The following is a 21,554-nucleotide window of genomic DNA, read 5'->3' on the forward strand; positions in this document are numbered from 1 at the left end:
ATGGCACGGCCTCGGCCCGCATGGCTTGCCACAGACTCGGCCAGCATGCCATGCCATGGCCTCGGTCTGCATGCGTTGCCACGGCGTTTGCCCAGCACGCGATGCCACAGCGTTGCCCAGCGTGCCATTCCTTAGCCTTACCCACCATGCCATGCCACAGCGTTGCCCAGCGTGCCATGCCTTAGCCTGGGCCAACATGCCATGCCACTGCCTTGGGCAGCCTACCATGCCACAGCGTTGCCTTGCATGCCATGCCACGGCCGTGGCCGGCATGACAAGCCACATATTATCCTCACAAAGGTATTATTTAATTGTAATTATTTATAATTATTTATGCTTTACATATTCTTTAAAGGTAATTTTTGGTGATAGATTAAATTATGTTTATGTGGCTATTATGTTTGAAAAGAGGCAATTAAAATATATATATATATACACTACAACAAAGCTAACTATTTACGGCATCATGTTTACGGCATGCATTCAAAGCATGTCGTAATTAGTACATTCTACGACAATTTTTTTTTTTGCAAGCCCTTAATTTTTGTCAATAACGGCATACATACCATGTAAGTCGTTAATTCATATATTCATGGCATGCAAAAGTATGCCGTAAAAAATGTAATGTTTTCATAACTTACAAAAATATATCGTAAAATATTTACACTTAAGATGACATACATTTCATGTTGTAAAATATTATAACTTTACATGACATGCTAATGAATGTCGTGAAAACTTCTACAAAAAAATAAAATAAAATTCAATCCGATTTTTTTATGACATGCAAAAGTATGCCGTAAAAAACGTATATTTTCACGGCATAGAAAAATATGTTATAAAATATTTGCACTTAAGACAACATGCCATGCCATGCCAAGGCGAGCATGCCATGCCACGGCCTCGGCCCATATGCCTTGCCACGGCGTTTCCCAGCATGCCATTCCACAGCGTTGTCCAGCGTGCCATGCCCTAGCCTTGGCCAACATGCCATGCCACTACCTTGGCTAGCATGTCATGCCACCGCCACGGCCAGTATGCCGTGCCACTGCCTTGGCCAGCCTACCATCCCTTCGCCTTGGCCAGCATGCCTTGCCACAGCGTTGCCCAGCATGGCGAGGCCGGAATGCCATGCCACGGCCGTGGCCGGCATGCCAAGCCACGGCGTTGCCCAGCATGCCAAGGCGGGCATGCCATGCCACGGCCTCAGCTCGCATGCCTTGCGGCCGCCTTGGCCAGCATGCCATGCCACAGTATTGCCCAGCGAGCCATGCCTTAGCCTTGACCAACATGCCATGGGCACTGCCCTGCCCAGCATGTCATGCCACTGCCACGACCAGCATGCCATGCCACTGCGTTGCCCATCATGCCACGGCCGACATGCCATGCCACGGCCGCGGCCGGCAAGGCACAGCCCCGGCATTGCCCAGCATGCGAAGGCGGGCATGCCATGCCACGGCCTCGGCCAGCATGCCATGCCACGGCCTCGACCCGCATGCCTTGCCACGGCGTTGCCCAGCATGCTATGGCGTCGTCTTGGTCGGCATGCCATGCCAAGGCACCGCCTTGTCCAGCACGCCGTGCCATAGCAGCATACCAAGGCCGGCATGCCAAGCCAAGGCATTGCCCTGCATGCCATGCCACGGCCTTGGCCCTGGCACGTCCTTGGCCAGCAGGCCGTGGTACCGCCCTGGCCAGCATGCCATGCCATGCCACAGCGTTTCTCCGCAGGGCAAGGCCGGCATGCCATCATAAGGCGTTGCCCAACATACCACGGCCTTGCAACGCATGCCATTCCAAGGCCAATGCCTTGCGCCAGTATGCCATGCCAAGGCCTTGGCCAGCAGTATGGCATGCCACGGGCTGGGCGAGCATGCCACGCCACGGCCTTGGCTAGTTGCATGGCATGCCACGGCCTCGATGAGCATGTCATGCCAAGGCCAAGGCCAAGTCCCCGTGCAAGGCCATGGCCAAGGCGAAGGTCGCGGGCAAAGGCCAAGGCCATGGCCATGGCATGCCACCGCCTTGATCGCTCTTTTTGAGCATGATGCTTTTATATTCTTACCCAAATCGTGCCACACAATTAAAAATGCACTACAATTAATTTTAAATGTCATTCCCTATTTTTTTGCAATTTTTCTTAAGTTTTTTGAATTTTTTAAGCCTTTATTTGGCCAAAAAAATAAAAATAAAATAAAAAAAATTAAAAAAATAATTTAATAATTTCTATAATTACTAGTGCCTCATCCTTTAATTATTGGAAATTTTCCATAATTTTTTGACTATTGTTATTAATTTTTATTAATTTTGAAGTATTAAAATCAAACTAAAATAAAAAAATATTTCCGATCGCCAAAAAAAAATTTTCAATTTTTTTTATGGTGTATTAAATTATTCCCTACAACTTTCATGTTGAAAGTTTTGGAAAAAAACCATTACTTTTTAAAAAAACTCCATTATGACTCATCGAGCATGGTTGATGTTTCCTCCTGCCAGATTGAAAAGGGCTTAACAAGCTACTATAAGGGGGGGGGGGAGGGCGGACCTCCCTTGCCTGCCAAGCCACGCCAGGTATGCCGCAAGGCCGCGGCCTTTTATGCGGCCTTAGGCAGCCAGGACGCGGCTCAGCCGCGGCCTTGGGCGGCCAGAGCCGCGGCGTGGGAAGCATGGCATGGCATGGCATGTGCACGGCGTGGGAAGCATGGCATGGCATGGCATGTGCGCGGCGTGGGCAACATGGCATGGCATGCGCGCGGCGTAGGCAGCAATGCAAGGCATGCGCGCGGCGTGGGTGGCCAGGCATGAGCGCGGCCGGGGCAGCCTGGCATGGCATGCGTACGGCGTCCGTGGTCTTGCTTGCGTGCGGCGTGGGCAGCATGGCATGGCAAGCGCACAGCATGGGCAGTAACGCATTGCATGCGCGCGGTGTGGGCGGCTTGGCATGCGCGCGGCCGGGGCAGCCTGGCCTGGCATGCGCGCGGCGTGGGCAGCATGGCATGCGCGCGGCGTCGGCAACCTGGCCTGGCATGCCCACGGCGCGGGCAACAATGCATGGCATGCGCGCGGTTGGGCAGCCTGGCCAGGTATGCACGCGGCGCGGGCGGAATGGCAAGTGCACGGCGTCGGCAGCCTGGCCTGGCATGCCCGCGGCGTGGGCAGCGCGGCCTGTGCGCATACCGTGGGTGCGGTCTTTTGACCGCGGAGCGCGTGTTGCGCGCATGTTCGCGCACGCCTTTGCACGCAACGCACGTCTAATGATTAGAGCCACAACCAAGCCAAAGCCAGCAGCATGCCATGCCAAGCCAAGGCCAGCAGCTTGCCATGCCATGCCTAGGCCAAGGCAGCCCAGCCAAAGCCAGCAGCATGCCATGCCAAGTCCAAGACCAGCAGCATGCCATGCCAAGGCCAAGGCAACCCAGCCAAAACCAGTAGCACGCCATGCCAAGCCAAGGCCCATGGCTTGCCAAGCCATGCCTAGGCCAAGGCAGCCTAGCCAAGGCCAGCAGCATGCCATGCCAAGGCCAAGGCCTGTAGCATGCCATGCCAAGGCCAAGGCAACCCAGCCAAAGCCAGCAGCATGCCCTGCCAAGCCAAGTCCAACAGTTTGCCATGCCATACCTAGGCCAAGGCAGCCGAGCCAAAGCCGGCAGCACGGCATGCCAAGGCCAAGGCCAGCAGCATACCATGCCAAGGCCAAGGCAACCCAGCCAAAGCTAGTAGCATGCCATGCCAAGCCAAGGCCAGCAGCTTGCCATGCTATGCCTAGGCCAAGGTAGCTTAGCCAAAGCTAGCAGCATGCCATGCCACGGCCAAGGCCAGCAGCATGCCATGCCAAGGCCAAGGCAGCCTAGCCAAAGCCAGCAGCATGCCATGCCAAGCCAATGCCAGCAGCTTGCCATGCCATGCCTAGGCTAAGGCAGCCCAGCCAAAGCCAGCAGCTTGCCATGCCAAGCCAGGGCCAACAGCTCGCCATGCATTGCCTAGGCCAAGGCAGCCTAGCCAATGCCAGCAGCATGCCATGCCACGGCCGAGGCCAACAGCATGCCATGCCAGGGCCAAGCCCAGCAGCATGCCATGCCAAGGCCAAGGCAGCCCCGCCTTAGCCAGCACCATGCCATGCCAAGCCAAGGCCAGCAGCTTGCCATGCCATGCGTAGGCAAAGGCAGCCTAGCGAAAGCCAGCAGCATGCCATGCCAAGGCCAAGGCCAACAGCATGCCATGCCAAGGCCTGCAGCATACCATGCCATGCCAAGCCAAGGCCAGCAGTTTGTCATGCCATGCCTAGGCCAAGGCAGCCCCGCCTTAACCAGCACCATGCCATGCCAAGCCAAGGCCAGCAGCTTGCCATGCCATGCGTAGGCAAAGGCAGCCTAGCGAAAGCCAGCAGCATGCCATGCCAAGGCCAAGGCCAACAACATGCCATGCCAAGGCCTGCAGCATACCATGCCATGCCAAGCCAAGGCCAGCAGTTTGTCATGCCATGCCTAGGCCAAGGCAGCCTAGCCAAAGCCGGCAGCATGCTAAGCCAAGGGCACGGCTACCAGCATGCCAAGCCAAGGCCAAGGCAGCCGAGCAAAAGCCAGCAGCATGCCATGCCAAGGCCAAGGCTAGCAGCATGCCATGCCATGCCAAGTCCAAGGCAGCCCAGCCAAAGCCAGCAGCATGCCATGCCAAGCCAAGGCCAACAGCTTGCCATGCCATGCCTAGGCCAAGGCAGCGGCAGCCTAGCCAATGCCAGTAGCATGCCATGCCAAGGCCAAGGGCTGCAGCATGCCATGCCGAGGCCAAGGCAACCCAGCCAAAGCCAGCAGCATGACATGCCATGCCAAGGCCAGCAGCTTGCCAAGCCATGCCTAGGCTAAAGCAGCCTAGCCAAAGCCAGCAGCATGCCGTGCCAACGCCAAGGCCAGCAGCATGCCATGCCGAGGCCAAGGAAGCCTAGCCAAAGCTAGCAGCATGCCATGCCAAGCCAAGGCCAGCTGCTTGCCACGCCATTCCTAGGCCAAGGCAGCCTAGCCAAAGCCTTATGCCATGCCAAGGCCAAGGCCAGCAACATGCCCACTACTACAAAAATAGTTAAAGATCACACTTTGACAAAAAAAAGATCTCACTTTTATTGAAAGTGTGATAAAAAAAATTAGATTGATATTTTAATCACACTTAATTTGATTGAGTGTGATAATATTTATTTTTTATGTCACTTTTCAATTAAGTGTGATTATATATATATTTTTTTAATCACACCTTCTAATTAAAGTGTGATTATATATACACTACTACTTTTTAATCACACTTTTTAAACAAGTGTAATTATATATATATATATATATATATATATTTTAATCACACATTCTAATTAAAGTGTGATTATTTATATATTTTTTAATCACACCTTCTAATTAAAGTGTGATTATATATACACTACTACTTTTTAATCACACTTTTTAAACAAGTGTAATTATATATATATATATATATATATATATATTTTAATCACACATTCTAATTAAAGTGTGATTATTTATATATTTTTTAATCACACCTTCTAATTAAAGTGTGATTATATATACACTACTACTTTTTAATCACACTTTTTAAATAGGTGTGATTATATATATATTTTTTAACCACACATGCTAATTAAAGTGTGATTATTTATATATTTTTTAATCACACTTTCTAATTAAAGTGTGATTATATATACACTACTACTTTTTAATCACACTTTTTAAATAAGTGTGATTATATATATAAATTTTTTAATCACACATTTTAATTAAAGTGTGATTATATATACATTACTACTTTTTAATCACACTTTTTAAATAAGTGTAATTATATATATATATATATTTAATCACACTCCCTAAATAGGTGTGATTGTATAAAATATTTCAATTTGATTTTTATATAAAATATATAATTCCCAAATTGGCACCTCTATTCTACCCATGAATGATAGAGACGACTCACTACTAGAAAAGAAGGCTTTAGACACGGAACTTTTTCACCCATTTTTTCGTCTTCCTATCTCTCTGTCTCTATCTCTCTTCTCTCTCTCTCTCTCTCTCTCACTCATCACTCTTCTCTGTCTGTCTGTCTGTCTCTCTCTTTCTCTCTGTGTCTCTGTCTCTCTTATTTTTCTCTCTCTCACTCATCACTCTTCTCTGTCTGTCTGTCTGTCTGTCTCTCTTTCTCTCTGTGTCTCTCGTCCATCTCTCTTCTGTCTATCTCTCTCATCTCTCTTCTCTCTCTGTCTCTCTTCTATATCTCTCTTCTCTTTATCTCTCTCGCTCATCTCTCTCTGTCTCTCTCTCGTTTATCTCTTTTCACTCTTTTTCTCTCTCTCTCTCTCTCTCTCTTTGTCTATATCTTTTCACTCATTTTTTCATCTTCCTCTCTCTCTCTTCTCTTCTCTTTCTCTCTCTCACTCATCACTCTTTTCTTTCTGTCTATCTGTCTTTCTCTCTCTATATCTCTCACTCATCTATCTCTTCTCTCATCTCTTTTCTCTTCCTGTCTCTTTCGCTCATCTCTCTTCTCTCTATCTCTCTCATCTCTTATCTCTCTCTGTTTCTCTCGCTCATCTCTCTTCTCTCTATCTCTCTCGTTCATCTCTCTTCTCTCTATGTCTCTCTCGCTCATCTCTCGTCTCTCTCTCTGTCTCTCTCGTTCATCTCTCTTCTCTCTCTATCTCTTTTTCTGTCTCTCGCTCTCTATCTCTTTATCTTTTTGTCTCTCTCTCTCTCTCCCCCACTGTGTTCGTGTTGCTCACTCTCTCCTTTCCGTCTTCTCTATTTACTGAGCTCCCTCTCGATTTATCTATCCACTACAAGAAAATGCACTTTTAGCGACCACTTTGTCTCTCTCTCGCTTATCATCACTCTGTCTTTGTCTCTCTCTCTCTCTCTCTCTCTCTCTCTCTCTCTCTTTTCTCTCCTCTATCTGTCTCTCACTCATCTCTCTCTTTCACCACCCATCTCCTTGACCACTTTCACCACTACTGTAAACGTCATTCCACTACCACCATTACTACCACTGTCGCCACTTCACCTCTACGACTACCATTACTACTACCATTCTCACCACTACCACTACTGCCATTCCTACTACCATTACCTCTCCTTCACCCTTGCCACTTCATCTACTTTACACTACAAGAAAAGTGGGCTTATGAGACGGAACTTCTTGCAATGGCACATTTGTCGTCGCAAAAAATATGACTTTTTGAGACAGCACAACTTGCCGTCGCAAAAAATGTGCCTTTTTTAGACGGCACAACTTGCCGTCGCAAAAAAAATGTGACTTTTTGAGACAGTACAACTTGCCGTCGCAAAAAAATGTGACTTTTTGATAAAAAAATAATAATAATTTTTTTTCATTGAAATAAAAATAAAACAAATAAATTTTCAATCTATAACTAAAAAAAAAAGATTTTTTTTAAAAAAAAATTCATTAACTACAAAAAAAAAAAAGTTATTTAACAAAAAATAATTTTTTTTGGCGACGGCAACCCCCATCGCAAAAAAAAAAAAAAAAAGTTAAACCACATTTTGTTGTTTAAATTTCATTTGTGACCGAAATTTTTTTTTTTTTTCATTCCCGCAATGTTTCCCCCCATTTTTTTTTTCCATTCCCATTCTGTAACCCCCCCAACCCAAACAAAAAATCCTCAATCTCAAACCACCCACCCAAAACCAAAAATCCATAATCTCTTCTTACTCCCCTCTCTGTCTCTTTTCACCAATTTTTCATCTTCCTCTCTCTCTTCTCTTTCTCTCTTTCACTCATCACTCTTCTTTGTCTGTCTGTCTGTCTGTCTGTCTACCTGTCTCTATTTCTCTCTGTGTGTCTCTCACTCATCTATCTCTTCTCTCATCTCTTTTCTCTCTCTGTCTCTTTCGTTCATCTCTCTTCTCTCTATCTCTCTTGTTCATCTCTCTTCTCTCTCTGTCTCTCACTCTCTATCTTTTTCTCTCTTCGTCTCTCTCTCTCTCTTCTCTTTCTCTCTCAAACTCATCACTATTCTCTGTCTGTCTCTCTCTGTCTCTCTCTCTTTCTCTCTTTGTCTCTCGTTCATCTCTCTTCTCTCTATCTCTCTCATCTGTCTTCTCTCTCTGTCTCTCTCATTCATCTCTCATCTCTCTATCTCTCTCATCTCTTTTCTCTCTATGTCTCTCTCGTTCATTTCTATATATCTCTCTCTTGCTCATTTTTCTTCTCTCTCTATGTCTTTTTCTCGTTCATCTCTTTTTATTCTCTTTCTTTCTCTTTTTGTCTATCTCTCGCTCATCTTTTTTTTCTCTTTTTTTTTCTGTCTCTCTCTCTCTCTCTCTGTCTCTCTATTTCTCACTCTCTTTCACTCATCACTCTTCTCTCTCTCTTTTTCTCTCTATCTGCCTGTCTATTTGTCTCCCCCTCATTGTGTTCGCCTTGCTTACTCCCCTCTCCCTTCTTTTTTATTTACCAAGCTATCTTTCGATTTATCGAGACATTACAAGAAAATGCATTTTTGGTGACCACTTTGTCTTTCTATCGCTCATCACTCTGTTTTTGTCTCTATTTCTCTTCTCTATTTGTCTCTCACTCATTTCTCTCCCACCACCCATCTTCTCTACCACCTTCACCATTACTGCAAATGACATTCCACTACCACAACTACTACTGCTGTTGCCACTCCGTCTCTACGACTATCATTACTATCACCATCACTACCACTCCACTACCACCATTACTACTACCATTACCTCTCATCCACCACCGCTACTCTATCTCCTCTGCCACTATCACAACTTCACCACTAATCTCATTCGCTATCACCACCACCATCACTATCACCTCTTATCCACCACCTTCACCACTAATTTCATTCTTTCATGTCTCTTATTTCTCTGTTACTTTTTCTGTGTCCCACTCTCTATCTCTCTTTCTATCTCTCTTTCACTCATCACTCTTCTCTGTCTGTCTGTCTTTGTCTCTGTCTCTCTCTCTTTCTCTCTTTGTCTTTCGCTCATCTCTTTTCTCTCTATCTCTCTTCTTTCTCTATCTCTTTCGCTCATCTCTCTTTTCTCTATCTCTGTCTCTGTCTCTCTCGCTCATCTCTCTTCTCTCTCTGTCTCTCTCTTTTTCTATGTCTTTCTCTCGATCATCTCTTTTCGCTCCCTCTATCTCTCTTTTTGTCTATCTCTCGTTCATCTCTTATTTCTCTCTCTTTTTCTGTCTGTCTATCTGCCTGTCTCTATCTCTCTTTCTCTATATCTCTTTCACTCTCTATCTCTATTACCTCTTCTCCACCATTGCCACTCAATCTTCTCTACCACTACCACAACTTCACCACTAATCTCCTTTGCCATCACCACCACCATCACCTCTTCTCCACCACCTTCACTACTATTGCTGCTCCCTCTTCTCTACCACGAAAAATTATCTCTTGGTTTTTAATAACAAAAAAAAAATAGGTCACAAAAAAATATTTTTCATTGACCATAAAAAATTAACTTTATTTTCACAGAAAATATTTTTCATTAAAATATTACATCTACTCCTACCAAATAAAAAAAAAATTATTAAAATAAAAATAAAAACAAATTTTCCTCTTTTTTTCACTGACTCACCCGATGGCTCGCCAAACTTAATTTCCCCCCCTTTTTTTCCCTCCGCCTTCCCCCTCCTTTTTTTCATTTCCTTTCAGGTTTGTAGAGCCCTTAATTTCACAACACTGTTTCAAAACAGTGAGCAAACCTTAATCTGAGAGAGAGAAGATAGAGGGTTTGAAGAGAGACTGGGGTTGAAGGGGAAGGGTTTCAATCGGCGGCAAGACTGGTTCAGCAGCGGCGAGACTAGTTCGGCGGCGAGACGATACGCTTCTTTTGACTCTTCTTTCGACTCTCTCATTCCAGTCGGTTCCTCTATCGACTGGGTGGAAATGGTTCCTCTATATCTCTATGTTGCCCCCACCGCCATATCCATAGCAGCTTATTAGTGGTGGTGGTTGTTTTCTGCGAGCGTCGGTAATGTCGCAGAAGCGGCAGCAGGAGGACTCCAAGGGTCGTTCGGAGGGCAATGGGTCCGGTGAAAAGCGTCGCAAACATCCTTCTTTTAGAAGGTCTCTCTCTCTCTCTCTCTCTCTCTCTCTGTGAAACAAATTGGAACATCATTATGTTTTGGATCATGAGACTCTGGGGTTGGGAAATCCAATATTCTCTCGAGATTTACCCGAAATCTGCTTGGAGTCCAGATCCACGATTGGTGTTGAGTTCGCTACCAGAACTCTTTAGGTGAAGTTTCCCCCTACTCTCTGATGCCTTCACTTTTTTTTTTTTTGGTCAATCGGGCTTGAATTTGATCTGTCTAATTTGAATGTTTGTTTACAACATCTGACATTTCTGGGTTTTTTAATTTAATTGTTTGGTCTTAGTTTTTTTTTTTTGTGTGTGTGGATCCTCTGCACTTTGTCCTGCTGCAACTATCCCACAAGAGATTTTTCAAAAATATGTTTATGAATATTGCACACATATGTTTATAACTTTGTGCCTATGTTTATCTCACATTAAATTCTTTTTAACTATTAGTTGTTGCAAACTTGCAGTATGGCTATTTTCATTCATGTAGATTTACATCTTACATACTCCAAGTTTGAAATTTAATGCTGACGCCATGTTGGTTGTAAGTTATAGCACAGTAGGTTTTGGTTTATTTGTTTTTAATAATCGGGTTTCCGGGTAAACCCCAACTAATCCCGAGACCCACGCAAAGTGCGCCCCCTCCATGTTGGTCGGCAAATCTCGGGCAGAAAAATAGAGTGGGTTTAGGGGTCAGTGATGAAAAATTGCAAGTGTGAAATTCTAGTACTGAATGTCAAGAACTAAAGTAGAAATGGAGGCAATACAATGGTAAACCAGGAATGTCCTTGTTTAGCAAATATCTTAATCCTTTACATGCTTGTACTGCTGCTTCAAGCCTACAAATGCAAATACAAGAAAATATATATACCAATTCCTGTACATGCTTGTACTGCTGCTTCAAGCCTACAATGGAGGCAATATTGGAGTGAGCCTAATGCTCTAAAGCTTATTATCCTGAGACAAGTCCTTTCTGCAGCTCAAAATAGCAAGTATACGTGATGTACAAACAGCTCAAGCCTTTGTATAAGTTTGATCAATGATTTTTTTCTTCATAGTAGTCAAGGAAAGGTCCTTATTTCATAGTCCGTTACTGTGGTAACCATTATTTTGGTAAATTTTTTGACTTAATTTGATGGGATATTATCTTTAAAATCGCATAAACTTAGCATTGTTTCACCTGAGATTAATAAATGACTTCTGGTTCACAATGATACTAAATTTTGGATTCTATACTTATTCCTTTGTGTGATATATAAACCTCAAAGACATTCAATTAATCTTTATACATATCTATAGGTTTTAGTTTACATTTCCCACCATTTTTATGTATTTCCAAATTCTTTTTGTTGTTTCCATTATGTTTATTAAATGTGTATGATACAAGTAAGAACCGTCTCCATTTCTCTATCCAAAACAATAGAAGGCCAGCAGAAACTAGTTGGAGGAAATGATACAGTTATGAGGTGAAGAAGATTAGTTGATAATGCAAAGACAAACAAATAAACTCATTTTTCAAGTATTTTTTGCAATGCCTGAATGCTTACCACAATGCCCAATAATCAAGTAAATGGTGTTAATAGCTATCTTACCTCAAGTATTCCATGTCCAAAACTGCTCTCCCTATATGCGCTCCACTCAGGTTGTTTGTCCCAGCAAAAGTTCCCTTTTGCAGGGCCAGACGAGAAATTCAAATGGCATACCCCTCCAAATTCTGGCACGTTATCTCCAGCTGAAGGACATTTCCCAGGATCATCTGCATGATCAACATCAACTTTCTCTATGTTTCCACCATCACCAACTGTTATGTAAACAGGACCGCATGGATCAAGCATATAATTGTAGACTCTATTCATCCGCTCATAAGCATGCACCTGGAATGAAGATAATATGTCACTTTGTTTTATAAAGAAAGAAAAGAGCTTGGGAAATGGATCTGTGAGAATAAGAATAATATTAGTATACTATATATTATGTGAATATTGTTTTCACAGGATCATGAAGGGTTATTCCATGTTCAATCTCCATCTGCTTTATGGCATTTTGGATGTGAGTGTATACATCTTGGAACACTTCGGTGAAATATTAAAAAGCAGGAATTCTACAATCAGCATCCTAGTCAAGATCCTCATGTTTATTATGTATATATGTACACTCACTCAGTTATTTGTGTTCTGCAACAAAAAATAAATTGTGGACAAACTGCTTCTCAGGTGAGATTTTCATGTACTTGTCCACTCTAATACCATGTTAAGTCACCAGTTTTACCAAAATCATAAGCTCTTAGGGAATGGGCCTAACAATGTATATCAAGCTATCCAACAATAGACACATGGCAATTCATCACCATGTCACAGGTAAATAATTTGCATGTGTCATCTGTCTGTCAATACTCAGGAGCATATGCATTTGTGTAATGTTTATTTCCATTACTGCTACTTTTGTCAAAAAGCTCATATAGACCCGTGTCATTGTAATGTTACTTTGTGACATAAATTTGTATAGAAAGAAGTGTAGTAGGAGTTTCTGCATTAAGAAACACGAGGGAAAACCCAAAAAACTGGAAAACATTTGATAGACATGAGTTAGTCGATTGTTATGCCCAATAATCCCAGATAAACAAAAACTTGATTTAGTAAACGACACAAAATAAAACATTCTGTTATCTGCATGAAAAAACTGTTGTGTACTAAATATGTGTACCAGGCAATACTGAATGTCAAGAACTAAAGTAGAAATGGAGGCAATACAATGGTAAACCAGGAATGTCCTTGCTTAGCAAATATCTTAATCCTTTCCATATGTTTTCATCTAATTCCTTAATATTCATAGCACTCTCTGTATCTCATATTAGTAACTTTGCATCCTTGTTCTCATCTTCATCATAGTCATTGTCATCTGTAAATTAATGCACTGCAGGGAATTTTTGTCATCCTTGTACTTTGATTGTTTCCTATCCTGTTTCCTTTTTTAGTAATATATATATATATATATAATTTTTGTGTGGCTCTTTTGGCTATTTTTTAACTTCCCAAACTTACCCTAAATATGACTGGCATTTGTGCTCCCCTGTTGCATGAGGTGGATATTTAAATCTTAACAAGTAAATTTCTGTTTTGAAGTTGACCTAATTTTACCAATTGGGCCACATGCCACTAGTTCTATGACTCATGCTTTGTTAGTTTCTATGTGAGCACTAAAGAATGCATGTAGTTTTAGATATTCTGCTGTAGCATGTACATGATTTGTTTTGTCTATGGGCTTTGAGAAAAATATTTGGTTTCGTCATTGATCTTCTACTCCCCTAATTGCTAATTATATCCGGATTGCGAATCATATATGATTCATGTTCAATTTTACAATTAAGCAAATTTGCAAAATCCTTTCAGATTCTGTGTTGGGGTGAATTTACTTGAAAATATAATCTGTGTGATTGATCCATACGAGTCACAGGCTTAATGATGCGTCTCATTTTATTGTTCATGTTATTTCTTTTTTTAGGTTGATCTGCTCAGAGGTTAGAAATCAGAAGAGTTGGAAGTAATGAACAATGTCTTGGCCAGGTATTTTGAGATAATAATGTATTTTCTTTATGATTTTTCATACGCTTGTGCCAGCTGTTAGTGTTTGCACTTATTTTTGATGTGCCATGAACTTGTTCAGAAGCTTTGATTCCCTGTGGTGATGTGTTGTATTTGATCATTTATTTTTGGGGGGACAAACTTCACTTCAACACCCCATGGTTAATTCTACTTGTGGTTTACCCCTCTTGATATTTAGAAATAAGCATATAACCTTCCTATGATTTGGTGCACCATCAAAATTCCATCAAAATTAATAGCTTATATGAAAACATGTGCTTGGAATGCGAATGGTTCTGTTAAAACACATTTCATACCCAAAAAGATGGCAAAAATGCCCTTAGTTTGCTCAATGTTAAGGCTATTTCAGAGGTATTTTGATCCTTTCACTGAAGTGTATAGACGGTGCACTTTAATCTTCGAACCATAGAGGGTTATATGCTTATTTAAACATCTGAGCGTAAACAACACATGGAGTAAACCATATGGGATAAAGTAAATTTTGCCCTTTTTTCATTACCTTTTTTTAGTACTCTTTTAGGACTAAATGAAGGGCTTGGGTGTTTGTTTGAGCAGGGAGGAAATGACTTTGAGATATATGACTTAGAGAGAACATTGGGTCACACAGGTTAGCTTTATATTTCAGCTTCTTATTGCATTATTAAATACCATGGATTTTTCTATTTCATTGGCATCTAGAGAACCAAATGTATCATTAGTATAGTGTCATTGCAAAGAAAGCTCCAATCAGACTGGGATGATTGCAAAACAGAATCGATCCATTTTTGAAAATAAATATAATTGGTGATATTCTCATACAATGCTGTAAATGATTTTTTACATAAAACAGAGTACTTGTTTTAAATGCTATGGAAAACAAAATGGAAAAAATGTTGCAACTTCAAAAGAAACAATTTCATTTGGATAATGCTGTAAAACAACATATATATACACATAATCCTCGTTTTAAATGATGCAATTGGGAGTTTTTAAACCCACCACACACCCGCCATGTTCATCTCTACACCTATATCCACAAATTTTTCTTCGTAACATACAAGATATACAATGCATATAGTGAGTGTAGAGAGAAAATAAGCGAGTGTATTTAGAAGCTCCGATGAATTCTTTTCATAAATGCAGCCTCTGTTTCTCCAAAACCTGTTGCTGCTAGTGATAGTAACTGCAATGTATGTACTCCCCCCTCCAAAAAAAAAAAAAATGGACTAAATTCTTGAGTTTTTATTTATTTATTTATTTATGGGTACCTTAATAATATACATTCACAAAAAGATCATACACAAGCTATATTGAGATTTATCATTTTTAAATACTGCACTCATTAGTGACCTAATTATAATGTCATTGACACTGAGCTGCTATGGCATCTAATTGTTAACAGGGAAGTTACTTCCAAAAGGATTAAGATCAAGCAGAAATGATTAATGTTCCTATTTTGGTTTGCTGAATTAACTTTTTAGTTTATTCATATGCATCAGCGGTTCCTAGATTAATTTGTGTTTTTATTTTTCAGGTCAGCAATTTTTTGGAGAGATGCAAAATATGGTTCAAGAATTAAAGAACTTAGTTTTTTAAGTTTTTTTATTTTTTATATGTAAGAACAGTTAATTTTTTTTATTTAATTCCTTTGTATATGTTTTTGAATATTTAATTTTTATTTATGAAATATATGACGTTATTCCATTCAATATGTGGCTATGATTGAAAACATAGTATATAGTGTGTATTATATATTTCAAATGTGCATAAAAAAATAATATTGATTATTTTTCAGATATGTTAAACCCTTTTTTTATTACAGATTTTATTAGTTATTAATCACACTTAAAAGGTGTGATCTAAATATTATTAATCACACTTAAAAAGTGTGATAATGATCCTTTTTAATCACACTTTCAAAGATCACACTTAAAAGGTGTGATCTAAATGTTATTAATCACACTTAAAAAGTGTGATTAAAAATGAACCTTTTTAATCACACTTTCAAAGATCACACTTAAAAGGTGTGATCTAAATATTTTTAATCACACTTAAAAAGTGTGATCTAAATGTTATTAAGCACACTTAAAAAGTGTGATTAAAAATGATCCCTTTTAATCACACTCCCAAAGATCACACTTTGATAAAACTTAAAAGGTGTGATTAAATAACATACATCACACAAAAAAAGTGTGATCTTTATCTGTTTTTGTAGTAGTGGCCATTCCATGCCAAGGCCAAGGCAGCACAGCGAAAGCCAGAAACTTGCCATGACATGCCTCGGCCACGACAGCCTAGCCAAAGCCAATAGCATGCCTTGCCAAGGCCACGGCTAGCAGCATGTGTAGACACCCCATTTTTGACCGTCCTCAAGACTTGGACATCACCGTTGGAACACTCGGTGATCATCCGTGCTTGTGTTCGTCTCGAGTTCCCAGAGGTCTCGGCTGCGCGCCTCGCCTCAGGATCTCTCGACTCGACTTTTCGGTGTTTGGTTTTGCACCAAACACTTGTGTTTTTTGCCTTGAGAGGTAGGGAATGGCTTGTTGGCCATTCCCACACCCCATCGGCTGTCCCCTCACACCACCGGCCGTTTATTGTTGACACCGGTAGTCGTTTCTTGAAACCAATGGCCGGTCGGCACTATATTTTGCCGACCGGCACCTTTCTCTTGCCGGTGACTTTTTTTGCTGGCCGGTGTGACCCTTTTGCACCCTTCAGACTTGGTGCATGCCAGCTGTGCCAGCTGGAATGCACCAACACTCCTCCCCGTGCATGAAGTGCCTGTTTTGCCCATTTTGCCCCCTTTTTGGTCAAAGCTTCTTAAGGAAGCTTGACCCTTTGTCAAAGCTTCCTCAAGAAGCTTGGCCAGCTGTATTAGCTTCTTCAAGAAGCCTTGACCTCCTTGCCCCCTTTGCCCCTTTCATTTAGCTTCTTTAAGAAGCTTAAATCATTTCCCTTTGCCTATTTAAGCACCTCTCTTCTTCCATTGTTGGGGTTGGAGTTTTTTTGAACATAAAAATCGGATCTTATACACACACTTTCTCTCGCTCCTCCCTTGTGTGTGTTTTCTTGGCCAAAAAGTGCATTTTGACCTTACTTTCGCACTAATACACACATTGTTACACCTTGCTCCGAGATTGAGAGGCATTGAGGGTTGTTTTTTGAGATTTTGGACTGATTTTGCTCAGAAGAGTGTGGCTGGACCAACTGTTCTTGAAGTGTTCTTCAAGGGTAAGGTTTTCACTTTAGTTTCCCCAATCTTGCATTGGCTTTTGACCTGTCTTGCATATTGATTCAAGCTTTGAGTATAACATAAAAAAGTCTTATATTTTCCTGCTTAAGACATCTCATTGAGGTCATTTTGGCATTGGGGGTCGAACTCCCCCTCTTAGGCCTCTTTTGGCCTCTTTTGGTGCCTTTTCTTTAAGCCTTGTTGACTTTGTTGTATTGCTCCTTTCACCACTGAAATCCAGTGGATTTTCAGTGGTGAAGAAGATGGTTTGAGGTCTTGCATAGGGGAGGGATACCCCTCTTCCCTTTGTCTCTCTTTTATCCTTGTTTTTGGCTTAAAGGGCAACATGCATGCTTGACTGATTTTGGCCCTATTTCAGAGGTTTTTTAGGTGTCTTTTGATGATAATATATCTCTATCTTTGGTCGGGTTTGTGGTCTTTTGCATGCACAATACCCTTGTTTTGTATCCCTCCCTTTTGGATAGAAATGCATCTTCTATTTAGGCTTCCATGCTTGCATGATTTAGCTTAGCTTGTTGAAGCTTTCGGTCATGATTTGTCATGCTTAAGGTCTGTTGGCCACTGTTTTGGTCATGTTTGACATGCTTGATGTAGTTGCTTTGCATTTTGGCTTGTAGGCCTTGAGTATTTTGGCTTCTAGCATGCTTAACTTAGACTATCCTCATGATTTGGCATTATTTAAGATCATATTTCAGTCCATGTAAGGTGGTCTTATATTGTCATTTGTGTCCCTTCCCATGCTTTAAGGTGTTGTAGTTTTGTGCCTTGAAATGGGCAGTGTGCATGCTTGTATGTCTAAGACATTTTGAGGCGCCATATCAGCGGGTTTTTGGGTGTATTTTGCTGCATTGAACATCTATTTTTGGTCGCTTAGTCCATGCCATGAGTGGTCATGATGGTTGTAGTAGAATGCCCCTTGTTTGTGCCTTAGCTTTGGGCCCCTTTGGCTTGCATGTTGGCATGAGTGCTTGTTCACCATTTTGGACACTTTTTGGTCACTGTTTTGGGATGGACTGAGGTCTGCCCTTCATGGTTTAGCACCACCATTGCATGATCATGTTGCATTGTTTTGGTCCTCATGCTTACATTGTATCATACTTGCATGTTGGCATGGCATTTATCTAGTTGCATCTCATATACATTGTACCATACTTGGCACATTTAGAATGCACTAACTTAGTTTGCATGTTTAGGTTGCATTACATTTGGCATGTTTTGCATTTTAACTTCATGTTGTGCATTTGAGCCAAGTTTGTATATATGCATTGCATTGATTGGTTTGGGGTGTCAAACCGGGCATGGGGATTGAGGAGTGTTTGTACTTCAAGTGACAAAACAAGCCTCAACCCTCGGTCGCCAATCCCCTTGACTCCAACATGATAGGGTGTTGGTATTCATGTGTTTTGTTTGCATGCATTTTACATTGAATTGCAACCTCGGCCTCTTAGGCCATCATGCATCAAAAATGCACAATTGATGGCCCGAAGGTCGAGGGTCACGCTTCCTTGAGTCTCTTGCATGATTGGGAGTGTGACCAAGCTCACATTTGCTCAAAATTCCATGCCATGTACTGCTTTGCCCTCTGCTATCAACTGCAGGTCCCAGCAGGAATTTGTGGCCGATCGGCAGTGTTTAGTGCCGACCGGCAAAGAATATGTGGCCGATAGACTTGAAAGCAGCCGATGGAGATTTCCCATGGCCGGTGGTTATTTCCCTTAGCTGATGGTGTTCTACAGTGTGCAGAGAACATATTCCAAGACTTTGGCAATTTTCAGAGGAGCAGGGCAGCATTGACAGAGGCATCAGTGGCATGGTACGGGTTTCCGGGCAAGATGGATCGAGCATGCATCATTCGCATATCCCGAGGCAGTGCTGCGGCCATCTCTATTCTGCATTTAATTTGTTAAATTAGAGGGTCTGTAATAATTAATTAGCTAGGACAGGTAATTCATTATTCGGATTGTATTATTCTTTTGGTCCCTCCGAGCGAGGGCAAATTTGTAATGAGTGTGGGTGCGTGTGTTCATGTCTTCCAATCCCACGTCTTTCTTCCCTTTTATTTACCTGCTTATGATGGTAGACTAGGGCATATTTAAATTAGCATAACAGCATGACAGGATGTTTGCATTCATTCATCTGTTTCGCATGCACCGGGCTCGGCGCATCATACTAACTGCATCGTATTTTCAATCCGAAATTGAGTACATGTTATTTGCAGCATTTCACATGCCATGTTTAGGATAGCCGAGCCTGTTTGGATTGCATCTTTGCATGTGTTGCATTAGCCATTTCAAAACATGAACTAGGATCATGCATGTGATTACTAACTGGTTTATGTTTTAGCTTGGAGTACTAGGCGAGTTTTTATGCTTTAGCATACCGCATGCGTGTGAGTGTTGCCATAATCGCATGTTTACCATGAGGCTAGCTACTTATGTGATATAACTGCTTGAATGCCTGTGGATGAAGGTCTAATTGCTTAAATTGGGATAATGCATTAAAAATCGTGAGTTTAAAGCCCACTAGATAGTGGCAAAATCATCTTTTCCAAAGCCCACTTGAGGGTGGCAAAACCTACATTTCAGCCTACTTACGAGTAGCAAACCATTTTCAAAACAAACATGAAATGTTTTGTTCCAATTTAGGCGATTTGGTCTATACTTGTTTGTTGTGCGCATAACAAAGTAATTCTAGGCTAATAACTGGGGTAAGAACACATAATGCTTTCAAAACAAGATATCACGGTTAGTAGAGGCCGATCTTTGATAGGGCGAGAGGGGGTGCTCATAGCTGACCTTCCCCAATCGTACCCTAGCTCCCGAGTTGAGGCAACTTTGGTGATGACGGACACGTGGCCTTTGGCACCGAGTCAGGGTTTCCTAAATTCCCCCAAAATAAAATATTTAGGTGGCGACTCTGTATCTGGCAAAAGCAGTCTATGTTTGGCACTTCTTTTCTAAAAATCTGTTTTCTCAAAACGATTTGCCAGATTTGGCCTCTTTGGTTCAGATTAAGAACCGTGACACAAATTGAGTCCGAACTGTAGCGGGGTCCCACGCGGGCGCGTCTACAACATGCCATGCCAAGGCCAAGGCAGCTCAGCCAAAGCCAGCAGCATGCCATGCCAAGCCAAGGCCAGCAGCTTGCCATGCCATGCCTAGGCCAGCAGCTTGCCATGCCAGGCCTAGGCCAAGGCAGCCTAGCCAAAGCCAGCAGCATGCCATGCCAAGGACAAGGCCAGCGGCATGCCATGCCAAGGCCAAGGCAGCCAAGCCAAAGCCAGCAGCATGCCATGCCATGCCTTGCCAAGGCCATGCCAGCCCAGCCAAAGCTAGCAGCATGCCATGCCAAGCCAAGGCCAGCGGCTTGCCATGCCAGGCCTAGGCCAAGGAAGCCTAGCCAATGTCAGCAGCATGTAATGCCATGGCCAAGGCCTGCCTCATGCCATGCCATGGCCATGGCAGCCTAGCCAAAGCCAGCAGCATGCCATACCAAGCCATGGCCAGCAGCTTGCCATGCCAGGCTTAGGCCAAGGCAGCCTGGCCAAAGCCAGCAGCATGCCATGCCAAGCAAAGGCCAGCAGCATGCCACGCCATGCCTAGGACAAGGCAGCCTAGCTAAAGTCAGCAACATGCCATGCCAAGGCCATGGCAGCGCAGCCAAAGCCAGTAGCATGCCATGCCAAGCCAAGGCCAGTAGCTTGCCATGCCATGCCTAGGCCAAGGCAGCCTAGCCAAAACCAGCAGCATGCCATGCCAAGGCCGATGCAGTCCAGCCAAAGCCAGTAGCATGCCATGCCATGCCAAGCCAAGGCCAGCAGCTTGCCATGCCATGCGTAGGCCAAGGCAGTTTAGCCGAAGCCAGCAGCATGCCATCCCAAGGCCAAGGCCAGCAGCATGCCATGCCATGCCAAGGCCAGCAGCTTGCCATGCCACGTCTAGGCCATGGCAGCCTAGCCAAAGCCAACAGCATGCCATGCCAAGGCCAAGGCCAACAGCATGCCATGCCATGGCCAAGGCAGCCATGCCAAAGCCAGCAGCATGCCATGCCAAGCCAAGGCTAGGAGCTTGCCATGCCATGCCTTGCCAAGGCAGCCTAGCCAAAGCCAGCAGCATGCCATGCCAAGGCCTAGGCCAATAGCATGCCATTCCAAGGCCAAGGCAGCCCAACCAAAGCCAGCAGCATGCCACGCCAAGCCAACGCCGGCAGCTTGCCATGCCACGCTTAGGCCAAGGCAACCTAGCCAAGGCCAGCAGCATGCCATGCCAAGGCCAAGGCCAGCGGCACGCCATGCCAAGGTCAAGGCAGCCCAGCCAAAGTTAGCAGCATACCATGCCAAGCCAAGGCCAGCAGCTTGCCATGCCATGACTAGCCAAGGTAGCCTAGCCAAAGCCAGTAGCATGCCATGCCAAGCCAAGGCCAACAGCTTGCCATGCCATGCCTAGGCCAAGGCAGCCCAGCCAAAGCCAGCAGCTTGCCATGCCAAGCCAAGGCCAGCTACTTGCCATGCCATGCCTAGGCCAAGGCAGCCAAGCCAAAGCCAGAAGCATACCATGCAAAGGCCAAGGCCAGCAGCATGCCATGCCAAGGTCAAGG

General features: G+C 43.4%; 1 long non-coding RNA gene across 1 annotated transcript; it reads left to right on the plus strand.

Annotated features, from left to right (window-relative positions):
* Positions 1 to 9,530: 9,530 nt before the first annotated feature.
* On the plus strand, positions 9,531 to 15,396 carry LOC145804408 (uncharacterized). The gene is made up of 4 exons (XR_014346063.1): positions 9,531 to 10,277; positions 13,623 to 13,684; positions 14,279 to 14,330; positions 15,237 to 15,396. It is a non-coding gene; the product is annotated as an uncharacterized LOC145804408 (long non-coding RNA).
* Positions 15,397 to 21,554: the final 6,158 nt, after the last annotated feature.

Source organism: Camellia sinensis, chromosome 12 (genome assembly GCF_055761805.1).
Source record: "Camellia sinensis isolate YWXY chromosome 12, ASM5576180v1, whole genome shotgun sequence".
NCBI classification, from domain to species: domain Eukaryota; kingdom Viridiplantae; phylum Streptophyta; class Magnoliopsida; order Ericales; family Theaceae; genus Camellia; species Camellia sinensis.